The 21732-nt window shown below is 21.2% G+C and overlaps 1 long non-coding RNA gene across 1 annotated transcript in view; it reads left to right on the plus strand.

Annotated features, from left to right (window-relative positions):
- The first annotated feature begins 4845 nt into the window (after window positions 1-4845).
- Window positions 4846-21732, plus strand: part of LOC129136794 (uncharacterized) — a 209832-nt gene continuing 192945 nt past the window's right edge. The window contains exon 1 of the long non-coding RNA XR_010152137.1: window positions 4846-4931. This is a non-coding gene — a long non-coding RNA (uncharacterized LOC129136794). The remainder of the gene's footprint in view (window positions 4932-21732) is intronic.

Genomic DNA, 21732 nt, shown 5'->3' on the forward strand with positions numbered 1-21732 from the left:
AATGTATATTATATAATATCTCATAATGTACATAAAAATATTATGTATTATTATATATAATATATATTATATGTGTTACATATTATATACAATATATAATAAATGATATATGACATTATATATTACATATAATTTATATTATTTATATTATATATAATATATATGATATGTATTATGTATTTTATTTAATATATAATATGTGTATTATATAATGATCTATAATACATATTATATTTTATGACATGTATATAATATATATTATATAATATATAATATATATTATATGATATATAATATATATTATATATTTATAATATATATTATATATCATATAATATATACTATATAATATATAATATATATTATATAATATTTAATATATATTAGATATTATATATCATATATTGAATATATCTTATATAAAATATATAATATATATAATATATATTATACTTTAAACAAAACATATCATATATTATATAATATTTAAGTTATAAATTATATGATATGTAAACAATACATTATAGGTAATATATACCGTCTATAATAAATATAATATATGACATATATTATATAACTTATGATATATATAACATAATATATGATGTATATTATATGATATATGGTCTATAATATGATATATGATATATATTATAAAATATATGCTATAAATTATATCATATATTATAAATATTTTATAACCTATGCTATATATTATATAATGTATGATATATATTACATTGAACATATGACATATATTATTGATAATATATGATATATAACAGATAATATATGATATATAACATGTAATATATGATATTTATTACATATAATGTATGATATATGTAATATATGATACATATTATATATAATATATGATATAGAATACATGATATATATTATATATGATATATGATATACATTATATATGTTATATATTATATATAATATATAATAGTCTATAACATATGATTCTATTATATATTGTGAAAAATATCTTAATACATAGTATATATGACATCATAATTTATTATATATAATATATCATAATATATTATATATAACTTATAACATATTTTATAATATATAATATTATTATATATAATGTAATATATTACATATTTAATCTAATATATATCATATATATTATAATATATATTATATTATGATATTATTTATAATATGTCTTATAATATATAATTTTTAATATATAATATAGTGTACATTTTATGATATCTAATATATTATATATTATGTATAATTTATTACATATTATATGTAATACATAGTGCATTATATATTATATTATATAGTAAATATTATATATTATATAATATGTTATATATATGATATTCTATATTATATCATATATTATATATTATATATATTCTATATGATAACATTATATATTATTATATATATAATTGTATAATTATATATATAATTATATATGATGTTATATGTAAAAATTATATATTATTACTTATATTATATTGTATATAATAACATAACATTATATATTATATTATACATAATATATTATATATAATATAAGGATGCAGGATGTAAAAGAAAATTATATGTATGCTATATATATTATAAAATTTATATATATTACGTTTTATAAATTATATATTTTTATATATACACACATATATATATATTTGGGGGTGCCCTATTTCCCATCTCATAACTTATTTTAAGAAATACAGAGTAGTAATATGTGGGCTTGGGATTAGTCTTTTAAACAAAACACTGAGCCTTCAGTGACATTCCTGTACATGGAAAAGAACTGCTGACTGCCTGGCAGCAGTTGAACCTCACAATGTGGATTGTGCCTTCACCCTGGAATGTGTATGCACTATCACCGTGGTGATTTGATTAGGGATCTCCTGCCCTTGGTCCTAAGTGCCACTGTCTTTGATGAGTTTTACAAAGCTTAGGGCAGATTGAACCTTTGTGGTTTCATTTCCCATGATTTTGATTTTTCTCTTGTTGAATCTGTGTTGCTGCATTCAAGGTATTTTCATATTGACCTGTCAAATGCAGACTCTTCAGATTATTAGTTAGTGCTTTGCAAATATGTTATTTAGAATATTATCCTCTGTATTTTACATATGTAGTTATCAATAGGTTTCATGGTTATGTTTTATTCCTCAATTTATATATTTGATTATTGGACCAAGCAGAGTACCTTTGAAATTTTTCTTCATTTAAAATATATGTATCTTGGCTCAGGCCTCTAATCCCAGCAATTTGGGAGGCCAAGGCAAGAGGATCACAACGTGAGGAGATCAAGACCATCCTGGCCAATACAGTGGAATCCTGTCTCTACTAAAACTAAAAAAAATTAGCCAGGCATGGTGGCAGCTGGAGTAGTCCCAGTATGGTGTAGTCCCAGCTACCTGGGAGGCGGAGGCAGGACAATCGTTTGAACCCATGAGGCAGAGTTAGCAGTGAGCCAAGATGGTGCCATTACACCCTAGTCTGTGCAAAAGAAGAAGACTCTGAATAAAAACATTTATATATATAATATATATTACATATGTAATATATATTATATAATATGTTATACATTACATATGTAATATATATTATATAATATATTATACATGTTATATATAATATATTATATTTGTTATATATAATATATATATAATATATAATATGTCATAATTCATAATATATATTATATATTATGTCATATTGTATACAGTACATATAATATGTAATATATATCACATATAATATATAATATACATAATGTGACATAATATATTACATAGAACATATATAAAATGTTTTATATATAATATATATAACATACATTATATGTTATATAATATATATAACATACATTATATGGTATATAATATATATAACATACATTATATGGTATATAATATATATAACATATATATACTATAATATATAATATGATGTATATTATATAAAGAAATATAATATGTATTACATTTTATGACATTTAAATAGTATATATTATATAATATATATTATATATTACGTATATTATATATTAATTATATAACATATAAAATATATGATAAATATATTATATATAATATGTATTAAATAAAATTTATAATATATTCTATAATATGGATATTTGTATATTATATGATATGTAAAGAATATATTTTATGTAAAATATACCATATATAATAAATATAAAATATGAAATATATTATGTAATATATGATATATATAATATTATGTATGAAGTATATATGATATATGCTATATAATATGATATATGCTATATGTCATATGATATATGCTATATATTATATAATATATGATATACATTATATAGTATATTCTACATATTAAACAATATGTGATATATATTATATATAACATATGATATATACCATTCATAATAAATGATATATAACATTTAATATATGGTACATATCATATATAAAATATAATATATATAATTTGTGATACCTATTATATATAATATATGATATATAATATACGACATATATTATATATAATATATGTTATATATTATATATAATAGATGATATATATCATATATTTTATCAAATATAGTTAATTATATAATATTCTATTATATATGATTATATTTTATTTTATATATGCTATATCTTAATATATAATATGTATTATAACTTGATATATTATATATTATATTATATTATTACTATTGATAATATATGTTGTATATAATCTAATTTTTGTCATATATAACATTCTAATATATTATATTAAGCTATAATATAAAATATGATAGAAAATATCTAGTATATAATATATTATATAATATATAACATCTAATATAATGTATAATGTGTATAATATATTATGTATTATATGTAATATGTAATAGAGTATATATTACATTATATATTAGATATTATAAATTATATACTATATTATACATTTAATATTATATATTATATAATATACTATATATTATACATTATGTATTATATATTATTATGTCATATATAATTATATAATTATATGTATAATTACATATTATGTTATATATAATTATAGAATATTATATGTATTATATTGTATATCATAATTATATAATATTTTACATTATATTATACATAATATATTATATATAATGTGAGGATGCAGTATGTAAAAAATTATATATATGTTATAATTATTACATATGTTATATATGTTACATTATAGATAATTGTATATGTATATACACATATGTATGTATATGTATATTTGGGGGTGCCCTATTTCCCAACTCATAACTTATTTTCAGAAGTACAGCAAGGGAATGTGTGGGCTTGGGATTCCGTTTTTGAAACAAACAGTGGGCCTTCAATGACCTTCCTGTACATGTAAAACACTCCTTTCTGCCTGGCGGTAGTTTGACCTCACAATGTGGATTGTGCCTTCACCCTGGAATATTTATGCCCTATCGCCATGGTGGTGGGATTAGGGAGCTACTGCCCTTGGTCCTAAGAGCCACTGTCTTGCTGAGTTTTTCGAAGGTAAGAGCAGACTGAACTTTTGTGTTTTCATTTTCCCTGATTTTGATTTTTCTTATGGGGAACCGTGTTTCTTCTTTCCAGCTATGTTCATACTGGCCTGTCTAATGCAAACTCTCCAAATTACTAGTTAGTGCTTTCCAAATATGTTATTTAAAAAATTATCCTCTGTATTTTCCATATTCAGTTATCGATAAGTTTCATGGTCATTTTTTATTCCTCAATGTATACATTTGATTATTGTACCAAGCAGAGTACTTTTGAAATTTTTCTTCATTTAAAAAATATGTATCTTTCTTCAGTCCTCTAATACCAGCATTTTGGGAGGCTAAGGCAAGAGGATCACAAGGTGAGCAGATCAGGACCTACCTGGCCAACAGAATGAAAACCTGTCTCTACTAAACAAAAAAACTTAGCCAGGTATGTTGGCAGCTGGTGTACTCCCAGTGTGGTGTAGTACTAGCTACCCAGGAGACTGCGGCAGGACAATCGCTTGAACCTGTGAGGCAGAGTTTGCAGTGAGCCATGCTGGCGCCATTGCACTCCAGCCTGTGCAACAGAACAAAACTCCGTCTCAAAACTATCATTATTACTAATAATTATTACATATAATATATAATATATAATATATATAATATGACATAATATATATTACATATTATGTATTATTTATAAAATATATATAATATGTTATATATGATATATATTATATAAAATATATTATATATAATATAAAATATATTATATATAATATATTATGGAAAATATATTATATATATTGTACATATTATATAAAATATATTGTATATATTATATATATTATATAATTTATAAAATATATATTACATGATATATATAATATATCATATATTATCTAATATATGATATGGAATATTATGTATATTATATAATGAACAATAATAAATATTATATTTTGTGACATGTATACAATATACATTATATACTATCTATTATATATAATATTTTATATATGTTACTAAATGAATACATAATTTATAAAATATATGATAAATACATTATATATAATATATTTTAAATAAAATATATAATACAGAACACAGTCAATAAATCATATATTATATGATATGTAAATAATAACTTATAGGTAATATATACCAAATATAATAAATATACCATATGACATACATTATATAATATATGATAAATATAATATAATGTATGATGTATGATATATGATATATGGTATATAATATGATATATGATATATAATATATAAGATATGTTATATATTATATAATATATGCCATTTAGTATATAACATATGCTATACATTTTATAATGTATGATATATATTATATATAGCTTATGATATATATTATTGATAATATATTACATATAACATATAATAAATGAAATGTAACATAAAATATATGATGTATATTACATACAATATATGATATATATAATATATGTTACATATTTAATATATGATATATACTGTACAAGAAATATCAAAATATACCAAACATGTAATATACACTGCACATAAAGTATCAAAGAATGCAAAATATGTATTATATGCTGTACATAAAATATCAAAATATATGCAAAATGTGTATCACATACAGTACATAAAATATCAAAGTACATAATGTATGTATTATATACTGTACATAAAATATGAAAAACTATGCAAAACATGTATTATATACTGTAGATGAAATATCAAAAACTATGCAAAATATGTATTATATACAGTATATGAAATATCAAAGTACCCAAAAAAAAGTATTAGAGACTGTACATAAAACATCAAAGTACACAAAATATGTATTACACACTGTAGATGAAATATCAAAGTACGCAAAATATGTATTTTACACTGTACATAAAATATGAAAGTACGCAAAATATGTATTATAGACTTTAGATATAATACCAAAGTAAGCAAAATATGTATTTTACTCTGCAGATAAAATATCAAACTATGCAAAATATGTATTATAAACTCTAGATAAAATATTATATTTCACAAAATATGTATTATACACTGTAGATAAAATATCAAACTACGCAAAATATTTATTATAGTCTGTAGATAAAATATCAAACCACCTAAAATATGTACTATACACAGTACATAAAATATCAAACTAAGCAAAATATGTATTTTACACTGCACATAAAATATCAAACTATGAAAATATGTACTATACACAGTACATAAAGTATCAAATTATGCAAAATATGTATTATACACTGTACATAAAATATCAAAATACACAAAATATGTATTATACACTGTACATAAAATATCAAAGTGCCCCCAATATGGATTATGTACTCTACATATAATATCAAAATACCCCAAATATAAACTATATACTGTACATAAAATAGCAAAGAACACTAAAGATATATTATATGCTGTACATGAAATATCAAAGTACCCCAAACATGTATTATATACTGTACATAAAATATCAAAGTACCCCGAATATGGATTATATACTGTAGATAAAATATCAAAATACTCCAAATACGTATTATATACAGTACATGAAATATCAAAGAACCACAAATATGTCTTATATACTGTACAGAATATATCAAATTATCCCAAATATCTCTTACATACTGTACAAAAGTATCAAAGTGAACCAAATATGTATTATATACTGTACATAAAATATCAAAGTGAAAGAAATATGTATTATAAACCGTACATAAAATATCAAAATACACCAAATATGATTTAAATACTGTTCATAAAATATCAAACTACACCAAATTAGTATTATATACTGTTAATAAAATATCAAAGTACACAAAATATGTATTATATGCTGTACATAAAATACCAAAGTACACCAAATATATATTTTATTCTGTACATAAAATATCAAAGTACCCAAAATATATATTAAATAATGTACATGAAATATAAAAGTACCCCAAATATGTATTATATACCATACATACAGTATCAAAGTACCACAAATATATATTATATATTGTATATAAAATATTAAACTACACCAAATATATATTATATACTTTACATAAAAAAGTATTAGAAATATGTGTTATATACTGTACATAAAATATCAAAGCACCCCAAATATGTATTATATACTGTACATAAATCCTCAATGGGAAACAAATATGTATTTTATACTGTACATACAATATCAAAGTACACCAAATATGTATTATATACTGTACATAAAACATCAAACTACACGAAATATGAATTATATACTGTACATAAAATATAAAAGTACACCAAATATGTATTATATGCTGTTCATAAATTATCAAAGTACACAAAATATGTACTATATACTGTACATAAAATTTTAAAATACCCCTAAAATGTATTATATACTGTTCATAAAATACTAAGTACAGCAAATATGTATTCTATACTGTACACAAAATATCAAAGTACACCAAATATGTATTATATACTGTGCACAAAATAACAAAGTATCACAAATATGTACTATATACTGACATAAAATATCAAAGTACCCCAAATATGTATAATCTACAGTAGATAAAATATCAAAGTACCCTAATGTGTATTATATACTGTACATAAAATATCAAAGTACCCAAAATATGTATTATATACTGTACATGAATTATCAAAGTACCCCAAATATGTATTATATACTGTACATAAAACATCAAAGTACCCCAAATATGCATTATATAGTGTACATAAAATATCAAAGTACCCAAAATATGAATTATATACTGTAGATAAATTATCCAAGAGAGACAGATATGTATTTTATACTGTACTTAAAATATGAAATTGAAACAAATATGCATTTTATACTGTAGATAAAATATCAAAGAACACCAAATATGTATTTTATACTGTATATAAAATATTAAAGTAAACCTAATATGTACTATATGCTGTACATAAAATATCAAAGTACACCAAATATGTATTATATACTGTACATGAATTATCAAAATACTCCAAATATGTATTATATACTGTACATAATATATCAAAGAACCCCAAACATATATTATATACTGTACATAAAATATCAAAATACCGCAATTATATACTACATACTGTGTATGAAATATCAAAGTACCCCAAATATGTATTATATACTGTTCACAAAATATCAAAGTAACCCAAATATATATTATATACTGTGCATAAAATATCAAAGTACACCAAATATATATGAAATACTGTATATGAAACATCAAAGGACCCCAAACATGTATTACATACTGTACATAGTATATCAAAGTACCCCAAATATGTATTATATACTGTACATAAAATATCAAAGTACCACAAAATATGTATTATATACTGTACATAAATTATCAAAGTAACCAAAATATATATTATATACTGTACATCAAATATCAAAGAACACCAAATATATGTGAAATACTGTATATGACATATCAAAGTACCCAAAATATGTATTATATACTGTACATAATATATCAAAGTACCCCAAATATGTATTATATACTGTACATAAAATATCAAACGACCCCAAATATATATTAAATACTGTATATGAAATATCAAACTACCCCAAATGTGTATTATATACTGTTCATAAAATATCAAAGTAACCCAAATACATATTATATACTGTACATAAAATATCAAAGAACACAAAATATATACGAAATACTGTATATGAAATAAGAAAGTACCCCAAATATGTACTGTACTTAATATATCAAAGTACCCCACACATGTATTATATACTATACATAAAATATCAAAGTACCCCAAATATGTGTTATGTACTGAATATAAAATAACAAAGTAAACCAAATAAATATTACATACTGTACATAAGAAATCAAAGTAATCCAAATATGTATTATATAGTGTATGTAAAATATCAAAGTACCACAAATATATATTATATACTGTAGATAAATTATAAAACATAAACAGATATGTATTTTATACTGTACAAAAAATATCAAAGTGAAACAAATATGCATTTTATACTGTAGAAAAAATATCAAAGTACACCAAATATGTATTATATACTGTACATAAAATATTACAGTAAACTTAATATGTATTATATGCTGTAGATAAAATATCAAATTACCCCAAACATATATTATATACTGTACATAAAATATCAAAGTACCCTATATATGTATTAACTACAGTATATGAAATATCAAAGTACCCAAATATGTATTATATACTGTTAATAAAATATCAAAGTAACCCAAATATATATTGTATACTGTACATAAAATATCAAAGAACACCAAATATATATGAAAAACTGTATATGAGATATGAGTTCCCCAAATATATATTATATACTGTACATAAAATATCATATTACCCCAAATACGTATTATATACTGTACATAAAATATCAAAGTTACCCAAATATATATTATATACTGTACATAAGATATGAAAGTACACCAAATATATATGAAATAATGTATATGAAATATCAAAGTACCCCGAATATGTATTACATATTGTACATAAAATATCAAAGTACCCCAAATATGTATTATATACAGTAGATAGAATAACAAAGTATCCAAAAATGTATTATATACTGTACATAAAATATCAAAGTACCCCAAATATGAATCATACTGTACATAAAATATCAAAGTACACCGTATGTGCATTATATAGTGAACATTAAATATCAAAGAACCCCAAACATGTACAATATACAGTAGATAAATTATCAAAGAGAAACAGATATGTATTTTATACGTTACATAAAATATCAAACTGAAATAAATATGGGTTTTATACTGTAGATAAAATATGAAAGTACACCTAATATGTGTTATATACTGTACATAAAATATTAAAGTAAACCTAATATGTATTATATGGTGTATATAAAATATCAAAGTACACTAAATATGTATTATATACTCTACATGAATTATCAAAGTACACCAAATATGTATTTTATACTGTACATAAAATATCAAAGTAACCAAAACTTATACTATATACTGTACATAAAATATCAAAGTACCCCAAATATATATTAAATACGGTAAATGAAATATCAAATTACCCCAAATACGTATTATATACTGTTCATAAAATATCAAAGTAACCCAAATATATACTATATACTGTACAAAAAATGCCAAAGTACCCCAAATATATATTATATACTCTGCACAAAATATCAAAGTAACCCAAATATATATTAAATACTGTACATAAAATACCAAATTACCCCAAATATGTATTATATCCTGTACATAAAATTTCAAAGAACCCCAATTATACATTATATACAGTAGATATAATATCAAAGTACCCAAATGTGTATTATATACTGTACACAAATTATCAAAGTAACCCTAATATGTATTATATACTGTACATAAAATATCAAGGTACCCCAAGTATGTATTATATGCTGTACATAAAATATCACAGTACCCCAAATATGTATTATATACAGTACATACAATATCAAATTACCCAAATTTGTAATATATACTGTACATAAAATATCAAAGTAACCAAAATATGTATTATATACTGTACAGAAAATATGAAAGTACCCGAAGTTTGTATGATGTACTGTACATAAAATATCAAAGTACCCCAAATATGTATTATATACAGTAGATACACTATCAAAGTACCCAACTGTGTATTATATACTGTACATAAAATATCAAAGTACCCTAAATATGTATTATATAATGTTCATAAATTCTCAAAGTACCCCAAATATGTATTACATACTGTACATAAAATATCAAAGAAACCAAATATGCATTATATCATGTACATAAAATATCAAAGTACCCCAAACATGCTTTATATACAGTAGATAAATTATCAAAGAGAAACAGATATGTATTTTATACTGTACATAAAACATCAAATTGAAACAAATATGCATCTTATACTGTAGATAAAATATCAAAGTACACCAAATATGTATTATAGACTGTACATAAAATATCAAAGTACCCCATTACGTATTATATACTGTACATAACATATCAAAGTACCCCAAATATGTATTATATACAGTAGATACCATATCAAAGTACCCAAATGTGTATTATATACTGTACATGAAGTATCAAATTACCATAAACATGTATTATATACTGAACATAAAATATCAAAGTAACCCAAATATGTATTATATACAGTAGATACAATATCATAGTACCCAAATGTGTATTATATACTGTACATAAAATATCTAAGTAACCCTACTATGTATTATGTAATGTACATAAAATATCAAATTACCCCAAATATGTATTATATACTGTACATAAAATATCAAAGTACCCCAAATGTGTATTGTACACAGTAGATACAATATCAAAGTACCCAAATGTGTATTATGTACTGTACATAAAATATCAAAGTTCCCAAGATATGTATTATAAAGTGTACATAAAAAATCAAAGTACCACAAATATGTATTATTTACAGTAGATACAATATCAAAGTACCCAAACGTGTATTATGTACTGTACATAAATTATCAAAGCAAGCCAAATATGTATTATATACTGAACATAAAATATCAAAGTACCCCAAGTATGTATTATATACTGTACATAAAATATCAAAGTACCCCAAATATGTATTATATACACTAGATACAATATCAAAGTTCCCAAATCTGTATTATATACTGTACATAAAATATCAAAGTACCCCAAATATGTATTATATACCGTACATACAATATCAAAGTGCCCCAAATATGTATTATATACGTGACATAAAATATCAAAGTACCCCAAAAAAGGATTATATAGTGTACATATAATATCAAAGTACCCCAAATATGTACTATATACTGTAGATAAATTTTCAAAGAGAAACGTATATGTATTTTATACTGTACATAAAATATCAAGTGAAACAAATATGCATTTTATTCTGTAGATAAAATATCAAAGAACACCAAATATGTTTTATATAGTGTACATAAAATATTAAAGCTAATATGTATTATATGCTGTACATAAAATATCAAACTACACCAAATATGTATTATATACTGTGCATGAATTATCAAAGTACACCAAATATGCTTTATATTCTGTACATAAAATATCAAATTACCCCAAACATATATACAATACTGTACATAAAATATCAAAGTATCCCAAATATATATTAAACACTGTATATGAAATATCAAATTACCCCAAATATGTATTATATACTGTTCATAAAATATCAAAGTAACCCAAATGCATATTATGTACTATACATAAAATATAAAAGTACACCAAATATATATGAAATACTGTATATGAAATATCAAAGTCCCCCAAAATGTATTATATACTGTACATAATATATCAAAGTACCCCAAATATATATTATATAACATACATAAAATATCAAATACCCCAAATATGTATTATATACTGTATATAAAATAACAAAGTAACCCAAATAAATATTTCATACTGTACATAAGAAATAAAAGTACCCCAAATATGTATTATATATGGTACATAAAATAACAAAGTAACCCAAAAATATATTATATACTGTACATAAAATATCAAAGTACACCAAATATATATGAAATACTGTATATGAAATATGAAAGTACCGCAAATATGTATTATATACTGAACATAATATATCCAAGTACCACAAATATGTATTATATACTGTACATAAAATATCAAAGTACCTCAAATAAATTTTAAATACTCTATGGGACATATCAAAGTACCCCAAACATGTATTATATACTGTTCATAAAATATTAATGTAACCCAAATACATATTACATACTGTACATAAAATATCAAAGTACAATAAATATATATGAAATAATATATATGAAATATTAAAGTACCCAAAATATGTGTTACACACTCTATATAAAATAACAAATTAACCCAAATAAATATTACATACTGTACATAAGAAATCAAAATACCCCAAACATGTATAATATACAGTACATAAAATATCAAAGTACCCCAAATATATATTAGGTAGAGTAGATACAATATCAAAGTAACCAAATGTGTACTATATACAGTGCACAACATATCAAAGTAAACCAAATATGTATTATATACTGTACATAAAATATCAAAGTACACCAATTATGTATTATATACTGTACACAAAATATCAAACTATCCCAAATATGTATTATATACACTAGATACAATGTGAAAGTACCCTAATGTGTATTATATACTGTACATAAAATATTAAAGTACACTCAATATGTATTATATTCTGTACATAAAATATCAAATTACGCCAAATATGCATTATATAGTGTACATAAAATATCAAAGTGACCCAAATATGTATAATATACTGTAGATGAATTATCAAAGAGAAACAGATATGTATTTTATACTCTACATAAAATATCAAAGGGAAACAAATATGCATTTTATACTGTAGATAAAATATCAAAGTACACCAAATATGTATTATATACTGTACATAAAATATTAAAGTAAACCCAATATGTATTATATGCTGTACATAAATTATCAAAGTACCCCAAATATGCATTATATAGTGTACATAAAATATCAGAGTACCCCAAATATGTATTATATACAGTAGATAAATTATCAAAGAGAAACAGATATGTATTTTATACTCTACATAAAATATCAAAGTGAAACAAATATGCCTTTTATACTGTAGATAAAATATCAAAGTACACAAAACATGTATTATATAATGTAGATAAAATATTAAAGAAAACCGAATACGTATTATATGCTGTACATAAAATATCAAAGTACACCAAATATGTACTCTATACTGTACATGAATTATCAAACTACATCAAATATGTATTATATACTGTACTTAAAATATCAAGGTACCCCAAACATATATTAAATACAGTATATTAAATATCAAAGTACCCAAATATATATTATATTCTGTACATAAAATGTCAAAGTACACAAAATATATATGAAATACTGTATATAAAATATCAAAATACCCCAAATATGTATTATATACTGTACATAATATATCAAAGTACCCCAAATATGTATTATATACTGTACATAAAATATCAAAGTACCCCAAATAAGTGTTATATACTGTATATGAAATAACAAAGTAACCCAAATAAATATCACTTACTGTACATAATAAATCAAAGTACCCCAAATATGTATTATATACTGTACATAAAATATCAAAGTACTCCAAATATATATTACATACAATAGATACAATATCAAAGTACCCAAATGTGTATTATATACAGTACATAACATATCAAAGTAACCCAAATATGTATTAATTACTGTACATAAAATATCAAAGTACCCCAAGTATGTGTTATATACTGTATATAAAATATCAAAGTACCCCAAGTATGTATTATATACTGTACATGAAATATGAAAGTACCCCAAATAGGTATTATATACAGCAGATAAAATATCAACATACTCAAATATCTATAATATACTGTACATAAAATATCAAAGTACCCAAAAGATGCATTATATACAGTTGATACCATATCAAAGTACTCAAATATGTATTATATACTGTACATAAAATATCAAATTAACCCAAATATGTATTATGTACTGTATATGAAATATCAAAGTACCCCAAATATGTATTATATACTGTTCATAAAATATCAAAGTAACCCAAATACATATTTTATAGTGTACACAAAATATCAAAGTACAATAAATATATATGAAATAGTGTATATGAAATATCAAAGTACCCAAAATATGTATTATATACTGTATATAAAATAACAAATTAACACAAATAAATATTACATACTGTACATAAGAAATCAAAGTACCCCAAATATGTATTATATACTGTACATAAAATATCAAAGTACCCCAAACATGTATTATATACTGTACTTAAAATATCAAAGTACCCCAAATATATATTATATACAGTAGATACAATATCAAAGTACCCAAACGTGTATTATATACAGTACACAACATATCAAAGTAAACCAAATATGTATTATATACTGTACAAAAAATATCAAATTACCCCAAGTATGTATTATATACTGTACATAAAATATCAAAGTATCCCAAATATGTATTATATACAGGTGGTACAATATCAAAGTACCCAAATGTGTATTATATACTATACATAAAATATCAGAGTACCACAAATATGTATTATATACTGTACATAAAATATCAAAGTACCCCAAATATGCATTATATAGTGTGCATAAAATATCAAACTACCCCAAATATGTATTATATACTGTAGGTAAATTATCAAAGAGAAACAGATATGTATTTTATTCTGTACATAAAATATCAAAGTGAAACACATATGCATTTTATACTGTAGATAAAATATCAAAGGACACCAAATATGTATTATATACTGTACATAAAATATTAAAGCAAACCTAACATGTATTATATGCTGAACATATAATATCAAAGTACACCAAATATGAATTAGATACTGCACATGAATTATCAAAGTATAGCAAATATGCATTATATACTGTACATAAAATATCAAAGTACCCCAAACATATATTATATACTGTATATAAAATATCAAAGTACCCCAAATATGTATTAAATACTGTATATGAAATATCAAAGTACCCTGAATATGTATTATATACTGTTCAGAAAATATCAAAGTAACCCAAATATATATTATATACGGTACATAAAATATCAAAGTACACCAAATATACATGAAATACTCTATATGAAATATCAAAGTACCCCAAATATGTATTATATTCTGTACATAATATATCAAAGTACCGCAAATAATTATATACTGTATATAAAATATGAAAGTTCCCCAAATATAAATTAAATACTGTATATGAAATACCAAAGTACCCCAAATATGTATTATGTACTCTTCATAAAATATCAAAGTAACCCAAATATATATTATAGACTTTACATAAAGTATCAAAGTACACCAAATATATATGAAATACTGCATATGAAATATCAAAGTACCCAATGTATGTATTATATACTCTACATAATATATCAAAGTACCACAAATATGTACTATATACTGTACATAATATATCAAAGTACCCCAAATATATATTATATACAGTAGATACAATATCAAAGTACCCAAAGTTGTATTATATACTGTAGATAAAATATTTAAGTAACCCAAATATGTATTATATACTGTACATAAAATATCAAAGTACACCATATATATTATATACTGTACATAAAAATTCATAGTACACCCAATATATTATATGCTGTAAATAAAATACCAAAGTACACGAAATATGTACTATACACTGTACATGAAATATCAAAGTACACCAAATGAATATTATATACTGTACATAAAATATAAAAGTACAACAAATATATATTATATACCCTACTTAAAACATCACAGTACACCAAATATATTTTTTAAAATGCACATAAAATATCAAAGTACTCCAAAAATATATTATACACTGCACATAAAATATCAAAGTACACCAAATGTACATTATATACTGTACAGAAAATATCAATGTACACCAAATATATGTTATAAACTGCAGATAAAATATCAATGTACACAAAATATATATTGTATACTGTACATAAAATATCAAAGTACCCCAAATATATATTATATTCTATACATATAATATCAAACTACAACAAATCTACATTATATACTGTACATAAAACATCAAAGTACAACAAATATATTTTATATACTGTACATAATATATCACAGTATACCAAAAACATATTATATACTTTACATAAAATATCTATGTACACCATATATATCTTATACGTGGTACATAATATATCAAAGTACACCAAATATATATTCTATACTGTACATAAAATATCAAAGTAAACCAAATATGTATCATATACGGTACATAAAATATCAAACTAAACCAAATATATATTATATACTGTACATAATATATCAAAGAACTCCAAATATATATTATATACGGCACATAAAATATGAAAGTACACCATATATATTATATACTGAACATAAAATATCAAAGTTCACCAAACATATATTATGTATTGTACATAAAATATCAAAGTACACCAAATATATATTATGTACTGTGCAAACAATATCAAAGTACACCAAAAACATATTTTGTAGTGTACATAAAATATAAGAGTACACCAAATATGTATTATATGCTGTACATAAAATATCAAAGTACACAAAATATATGTTATATATTGCACATAAAATATGAAAGTACACAAAATATATATTATATAATACATAAAATACAAAGTACACAAAATATGTATTATATATTGTACATAAAATTTCAAAGTAAAGTACACAAAATATGTATTATATATTGTACATAAAATATCAAAGTACACAAAATATATATTATATATTGTACTTAAAATATCAAAAATAACAGGAAATATATGTTATATGTTGGACATAAAATATCAAAGTATATAAAATATATATTATATATTGAACATAAACTGTCAAAGAACACATAATATATATCATAATTTTTTCATAAAATATCAAATTTCACAAAATATATATCATATATTGCACATAAAATATCAAAGTACACAAAATATATATTATATGTTTATATAAAATGCCAAAGTACACAAAATATGTACGAAATATTGCACATAAAATATCAAAGTACACAAAATATATGTTATATTTTACATAAAATGACAAAGTACACAAAATATGTACGATATATTGCACATAAAATATCAACCTACACAATATATATAATATATTGTACATAACATATCAAAGTATACAAAATACATATCATATACTGTACATAAAATATCAATATACACAAAATATATATTACATATTGTACATAAAATATCAAAGTTCTCAAAATATATATCATATATTATACATTTAATATCAAAGTACACAAAATATATATTATATATTGTACATAAAATATCAAAGTACACAAAGTGTGTGTTATATATTGTACATAAAATATGAAAGAACACAAAATATGTATCATATATTGTACATAAAATATCAAATTACACAAAATATATATTATATAATGTTCATAATATATCAATTACACAAAATATATACTATATATTGCACATAAAATATCAAAGTACACAAAATGTGTATAATATATTGCACATAAAATATCAAAAAAATTACACAAAATATATATTATATATTGTACATAAAACATGAAATTACACAAAATATATATTATATATTGTACATAATATATCAAAGTAACGTTCACAAAATATATATTATATATTGTACACAAAATATCAAAGTTCACAAAATACGTGATATATATTGTACATAAAATATCAAAAAGTACACAAAATATAGGTTATATATTGTACATAAAATACCAAAATACACAAAATATATGTTATATATTGTACGTAAAATATCAAAGTACATAAAATATATATTACATATTTTACATAAAATTTCAAAGTATACCAAATATGTATTATGTATTGTACATAAAATAACAAAGTGCCCAAAATATATATTATATATGGTACATAAACTATGAAAGTACGCAAAATATGCATTATGTGTTGTCCATAAAATATCAAAATACACAAAATGTATGTCATATATTGTACAGAAAATATCAAAGTGCACAAAATATATATCATATATTGTACATAAAATATCAAATTACACAAAATATATATGATATGTTGTACATAAGCTTTCAAATTTCACAAAATATAATTCATATATTCTAAAAAAAATATCAAACTACACAAAATATATATGATACATTGTACATAAAATATCAAAGTATACAAAATATATGGCATATATTGTATATAAAATATCAAAGTACACAAAATATATGTCACATATTGTACATAAAATACCAAATTACACAAAATATATACCATATATTGTACATAAAATATCAAAGTACACAAAATATATATTACATATTGTACATAAAATATCAAAGTACACAAAATATATATCATATATTGTACATAAAATATGAGAGTACATAAAATATATGTCATATAATGTATATAAAATATCAAACTACACAAAATATATTTTATATATTGTACATAAATTGTGAAATTACACAAAATATATATTATATATTGTATAAAATATCAAAGTACACAAAATATGTATTATATGTTGTACATAAAATATCAAAGTTCACAAAATATATATTATAAATTGTACATAAAATATCACAGCATAGAAAATATATATTACATATTGGACATAAAGTATCGAAGGAATCAAAATATATATTATATATTCTACATAAAATAGCAAATTACACATAATATATATTATATTGCACATAAAATATCCAAGTACACAAAATATTATATGTTGTAAATAAAAAATGAAACTACACAAAATATATATCATATATTGTACACAAAAATTCAAAGTAAACAAAATATATGTTACATATTGTACATATAATATCAAAGTAAAGTACAAAAAATACATTTTATATATTGTGCATAACAAACAACAGAAAATGTATATTATATATTGCACATAAAATATCAACCTACACAATATACATATTATATATTGTACATAAAATATCAAAGAATAGAAAATATGTATCTTATATTGTACATAAAACATCAAAGTACACAAAATATATATTATATATTGTATATAAAATATGAAAGTACACAAAATATATATCATATATTGTACATTAAATATCAAAGTGCACAAAATATATATTATATATTGAACATAAAATATCAAAGAACACAAATTATATATTATATATTTTACATAAAATATGAAACTACAGAAAATATATACCACATATTGTACACAAAATATCAAAATACACAAAATATGTGTCATATATTGTAGATAAAATATCAAAGTACACAAAATATATATTATATATTGCACATAAAATATCAAATTACACAAAATATATATTATATATTGTACATAAAATATCAAAGTACACAAAATATATATTATGTATTGTACAAAAAAATCAAAGGACACAAAATATATATTATATATTGTACATAAAATATGAAAGTACACAAAATATGCACTATATATTGTACATAAAATATCTATGTACACAAAATATATCTTATATATTGCACATAAAATTTCAAAGTACACTATATATATTATATGTTTTACATAAAAAATCAAAGTACACAAAATATATAATAAATAGCACTTAAAATATCAAAAAGTACAGAAAATATATGTTATATATTGTACATAAAATATCTAATTTCTTAAAATGTATATCATATATTGTCCATAAAATATCAAATTACACAAAATATATATTATGTATTGTACATAAAATTTCAAACTATAGAAATAATATATTATGTATTGTGCATAAAATAACAAAGAACACAAAATATATATCATATATTGTACATAGAATATCAAATTACAGAAAATATGTCATTTATTGTACATAAAATATCAAAGCACACAAAATATATGTAATATATTGCACATAAAATATCAAAATACAGAAGATATATGTTATATATTGTACATAAAATATAAAAGTAAACAAAATATTTATGTATTGGACATAAAATATCAAAGTAAACAAAATATATATTATGTATTGAACATAAAATATCAAAGTACACAAAAGATATATTATATATTGTACATAAAAAATGTACAAAAAATATATATTGTATATTGTACATAATATTTCAAAGTACACAAAATATATATCATGTATTGTACATAACATATCAAAGTACACAAAATATATATCATATATTGTACATAAAATACCAAAGTACACAGTATATATTTCATATATTGCACATAAGATATCAAAGTTCACAAAATATATTTCATATATTCTAGATAAAATATCATAGTACACAAAATATCCATCATACATTGTACATAAAATATCAAAGTATAGAAAATATATGGCATATATTGTATATAAAATATCAAAGTACAGAAAATATATATCATATATTGTACATAAAATATCAAAGTACAAAAAATATATAACATATATTCTACATAAAATATCAAAGTACACAAAATATATATTACATATTGTACATAAAATATCAAAATACACAAAATACATATCATATATTGTACATAAAATATCAGAGCAAACAAAATATATATCATATAATGTACATAAAATATCAAACTACACAAAATATATATTATATTTTGTACATAAAT

The sequence above is a fragment of the Pan troglodytes genome, chromosome 17, assembly GCF_028858775.2.
Source record: "Pan troglodytes isolate AG18354 chromosome 17, NHGRI_mPanTro3-v2.0_pri, whole genome shotgun sequence".
Lineage (NCBI taxonomy): Eukaryota > Metazoa > Chordata > Mammalia > Primates > Hominidae > Pan > Pan troglodytes.